The sequence below is a fragment of the Lissotriton helveticus genome, chromosome 7 (genome assembly GCF_964261635.1).
Source record: "Lissotriton helveticus chromosome 7, aLisHel1.1, whole genome shotgun sequence".
NCBI classification, from domain to species: domain Eukaryota; kingdom Metazoa; phylum Chordata; class Amphibia; order Caudata; family Salamandridae; genus Lissotriton; species Lissotriton helveticus.
The window spans coordinates 1115904323-1115909386 of record NC_136068.1 but is presented as its reverse complement, the minus strand read 5'-3'; the positions used below and the strand labels follow the sequence as shown (position 1 = coordinate 1115909386).

Genomic DNA, 5064 nt, shown 5'->3' with positions numbered 1-5064 from the left:
CAGCTGTGATATTGTCTCTGTTAGTAAAATAATGCTGTTGTTGGTTTGAAAAATCGTGGTATCCCGACCGAATCGGGTGTGCATTAGTTGTGAGCCTCGAGACCTGTTGTTGTTTATTCGCCCCACCACTTTCAAATATCACTAGCCGCCCACTGCAATGTGCCCATCGCTGGCGGCAACAGCGGAATTCCCACACTATCCCTCCTTTCCTGCTCTTCAATGTGGCCGTCGCACGGCGGCAAACGCAGAGACCGCCAAAGGGCAAGCTGCGACACAGTGGTTGAGTCTCAAAACCTACCGCTATATTAGAAAGGTGAGGTCCTTAAATTCTTGTGACAGAAACAGTACTCTCACATTTGTCAAACTAATTTTGTTTGTTTTTCAGGTTTCTTGGATTTTTTCCATGTCTAGGCCAATGAGATCCCATTGTTTTTGTAGCCAGACTGTTTGGTCGAGTTGTATCCATCCCTCACCTGGCAGTGATGATTTGCCTGGTAGCACGGAGGACGAGGTAATCACCTTGCCTCTGCTTGAGTGCAGGGGATAGGTTTGTTCATTAGGGAGCCCAGTAAGAATGTAGCAGGTGAACCGTGGGATGGCCATGTTGGAAAATCGTATTTACATCGGAGCTCACCTCTTGCTAGTATTTCTTTAAGTTAGGGTATCTCCACAAAAAGTGGGTCAGCATTCTAGAACCTCCACTTTTGTGCCAGCAACCTCTTGAGGTGGTTCTCTTCAACTTTGCCAATCGAACTGGAGTGGTATTGGGTGGTTTTTAACATCACCTCACCTGCTACGCTCAACATGGTAGTGTGTGTTCTATAATAGATGTCTGCCCATTCCTTGTCTGTGAGTGCGTTATTATTCAGTTTCCCATTGCCTCTGAGCTGAGGTCTTTTTATGGGGATTGATAGGTTGCGAAATTTGTATAATTTAGATAGCATTCATGTGTTGTTCTTCCTGATAAACAACCACTTCTCAAAGTTAGAGAGAGGTCTACAATCAAGGAATCCGAAGCGTGCGGCACCCAATGTCTGATGTGGAGGTGTCGACATCTTTCTGTCTCCGTAATCCCATAGCTATTCAGGACCTGCTCGAAGGACATCAGCCCTTCCATATCATATAAATCTCCCAAACTCTTGTAGTTAGACTCCTGCTATACTATGTACTTGTCCCAGTCACTGCCACAGTGAACTTGCAATTTCTGAATATTCAACTTGAAACATGATAACCAGCCAAAGTACTCGAGTTTGAAATTAATGCAGAGAGAGAGCCTTGTGAGTCTGACAGGCCAACCAAAACATTGTCTGCACAAAGAGCCAATTTATGCATGTGCCGTCCTGTAGTGACTCCTGTGATTGATGGGTTGGATATAGTCTTTTCAGCTAGGGGCTCCGTATACTGGACTCCAATTGCAAGGTGAATAGGATGGGGACAGTGGGCACCACTGATAGTGCCTCTGCGTACCACGAAGGGCTGTGATGGAATCCCATTGACTCGTATTCTAGCACTAGGGTGACTATAACCACATCAGATCCATGGTTTACATTTTGGACCAAGGTCGATATTATCAAGGGCTCTCTGTAATAAGGACCAATGGACACAGTTGAATGCTTTCTCGGCATTAATTGGCAAGAGGAGTACTCGTTTACCTAAGCAGTAGCCTTATCAAGAATATGAAGGATTTTATTGGTGTTATCTCTATAGTTCCCATCTGGGATAAACCCAGTCTGGTCCAAGTCTATCAGACCCTGCATGCATGGCTTAAGGAGTCTAGCCAAAATGCAAGTGAAGAGCATGGCATCAATATTCAAGAAGTATATGGGTCTTTAGCAAGAGCACCATTTAGGGTCTTTCCCAGGCTTAGTGATTACACTTATGTCTGCCTCACACATGGTGTCTGAGAGTTCTCCTGTATCTCCAAAGGAGTTTCACAGGCGTGTGAGAAGTGGGGCTCGCGCCAGTGTAAGCCCATCTGGGCCTGCAGCCTTACCGAGTTGGAGTTTGGCTATACCTGTGATCACTTCTTCCACTCAAATAACTGTTTCAAGTAAAGCAGCTTAGTGAGGCAGAATCCCCACAATCTGGACTGTAAAGAGGTATCGGTTAATCTCGGCTACATTCCCATCATCTGCTGCAAAAAGTTCACCATAAAAGCGTCTGAATGCCTGAGCGATGTCCTTGTCATTTTGGGCCTACTTCCCATCCATAGAGGTACATTCTGCAACCCTGTCCTTATTTAATTTAGCCCGTAACTTGCACATCAGCAATCTACCTGCCACCATTTGTTGTTTTGTGCATAAGAGGGCATACTCTGTCTTATTGAAATCCAGCACTTTAAGCTGCTTCCTGGTTAGTGACATATGGCTTCAGGTCGTATTCACCCCTGTTTGCTTATGTGCAGCTTCGAGGTCTTTTACTTTCCCCTCAAACTCTAGTCTCTTATCTCTCCGGTCTTTGTTCAGTCTAATGGCTATGTCTATAAATACACCCCGGACCATTGCTTTAAGGGTCTGCCACAAGTTAGATATGTGAATTTTGTGGCTGTCATTCATTTGTAGAAATTGTTGGATCACCCCTCAAATATCTGTTTTAACAAAGTCGATCTTAATGAGATTGTCGTTTAGTCGCCAATTGTGGCGAGAGGCTGGCGAATGGGGGGTTCTGAATGAAATCAGGATAGCGGAAAGACCCAACGAAGCTGAGACCCTGATCTCTGCTCGTGGATCAGCAACCTGAACTTGAGAGGAGCTCAGAAAGTAATACAGCCTTGCTTAGATCTGTCGAGACGCAGAAAAAAAAAAAAAAAAAAAAAAAAGAATAGTCCCTGGTAGAGGGGTTGAGAGAGTACCAAATATCTGCCAAACCTATGTCTGATAGCCATCTAACCCCGTCTTTGGATAGAACCCCTGACTGACCCAACAGCTGTGCCAACCTGTCTCGTACAAAATCAGTGAGAAGAGTGAAATCTCCCACAAATATCTCTCTGTCGAGATATGTTAGCACATAAAGAGTTTTGCATAAACACTTCTCTTGGTGTTCGTTATGGGCATATATTGCATCTAGGGTAAGTGTATGCCCATTGATGGAGATCTGTGGAGACAACAGCCTCTGTAGTATCTCCGAGGATAAGATGAAAGGCCCTGCGGTGTGGTCACTAGGATCCTTATTAAGGTTTGAGAGAAAAGGATTGATATCTATCCTCTAGGTGTTCTATCCACTACTTTTGAATTATAAAACTGTACGTATTCTGTAGAGGCAACAGGACCTTAAGGCCAAATATTTCTAAATAAAACTTACAATACAAGATAAAAAACTTATTTCCAAAAAGGGGATAATGTTTTTAGAAGTTAGAAAACATGTTTATTCAAACCTCCCTATGGGTTACATTCTATGTACACAATATTTGTTAGAAACATCATTAAACATACACAATTAATTAAAAAGCAACTGAATTAAAAAGCAATCACAAAGGACAGTCTACGCGGCGTTTCGGTGTTTGAGAATCTTATCACCTTCATCAGGACAAAATTATTCCACGATGTACAATCTAGAAGTAGAAACAATTATTTAGATGCCTATATAGTACAGTGCACAGTAATCATTTTCTAATGGTTACTCATTCTAAAACGTATTCTCTGGTGAATAAAAACACATTCTACGGTTAGCAGAGGTGGCAATACATCCAACCCCTTTCTCTCAAAAAAGACACTTGTGAGTTTACTCTCATTATCTATCTCTTTTACATTACTCATTGTTTAGTTTGATAGACAGTAAGACTTCTGGTTTAGTCTGAAACTATAGTCATAAGTACCTTGTGGGATGGAAATCCTCAATTTGACCCTCTTCTTTTATTTGGCGGGGGTTAGTTTATTAATTTCTTCAATTTTTCTTCAGGTTTCTTGTAACACGTTATAATTTGTGCCTTATAGAAACAAAGATCTACAATTAGGTACTATTATCATACAATCTCTCGGGTCCGTGTCTAGAGTGTCATGGTTTTAATTACCTAAAGAGATGGATTTATTTACTCTCTTCGGACCGTTGGAACCACCACGAGATTATGTAGGTACATCAATATAGATGAGGGGCGCTCTTTATTCAATGAGAGTACCTAATAGGAATAAACCATATATCTATTGTCTTGTGTGAACGTTGTCTTATTAACATTCTTTCTCTTTTTAATGCCTCTACTCACCCCTTGTTTGATGCAGGGTCAGTACGAGTGTAGAAAATTGAAATAAAAACAACTGCATTTCCTGAAATAGGAATACGGAAATGCCATCAGAGATGTATCTTCCTAATTTTGTTCTTATGTTAAATAAATATCAATATCATCGATGTCTGGTTTTAACTCACAGTATATATTTTACAATTTTACCTGCTTTTCTAGCGTTAGTTTGAGTATATATCTTCGTTTTACATTCTCAAAAGCAGATTTACCGTTATATTAGTACTTAGATTAATAAAATTAATAGAGTTACAGAAATGCTTAATGCTAAGTTACCATACAGGTCTAAACTACATCGAATGACTGTCAGGTTTTGTTTAAGCTAAAAACACTCGGGCATACTGCGATGGGCGTCTAAGTTTTTTCAGTAGTTCGACAAATTTTAGATGCCGATGATCATAGTACCCGCGTTTCTTCAGATTTATAGTAAAGCGTGTGGCGGTCTGAACGTACCTTTTAAATAAAATGCGGCCTCCTTGTTCCAACGTCCCGGGGTTCTGTGTCCGTGATAATGGCCCGATATTCCTGCCGTGGTTAAATACTGACATCTCCCGTTTTGACCAGGAAGTCAAAAAACGGGTTACCGTAATCAGTATTTTTTAATATTGGATTTAATTATATTTAATAATTTGGATTGGTATATGATCATATAGTATTACGGTCCTATTATATGACCTTTTATCCCCTATTTTCGTGGACTCTTACTAAACAATTTTCGAGATTGACCCGGAAGTGATGGAAAGCACTCTCCGGTCTATTAACAATTTAATGTTCTCTTTTTGTCAGTTTCGATACTTTGAGACTCATTTTTAATTTATTATTTACGTTGCTTG

At 40.9% G+C, this 5064-nt stretch overlaps 1 long non-coding RNA gene across 1 annotated transcript; it reads right to left on the bottom strand.

The window, feature by feature from the left end:
* Positions 1-3335: 3335 nt before the first annotated feature.
* Positions 3336-4761, bottom strand: LOC144767264 (uncharacterized). The gene is made up of 5 exons (XR_013598125.1): positions 4685-4761; positions 4199-4259; positions 4010-4114; positions 3815-3925; positions 3336-3550 (listed from the first exon to the last, which is right to left on the bottom strand). It is a non-coding gene; the product is annotated as an uncharacterized LOC144767264 (long non-coding RNA).
* Between the last annotated feature and the right edge of the window lie 303 nt (positions 4762-5064).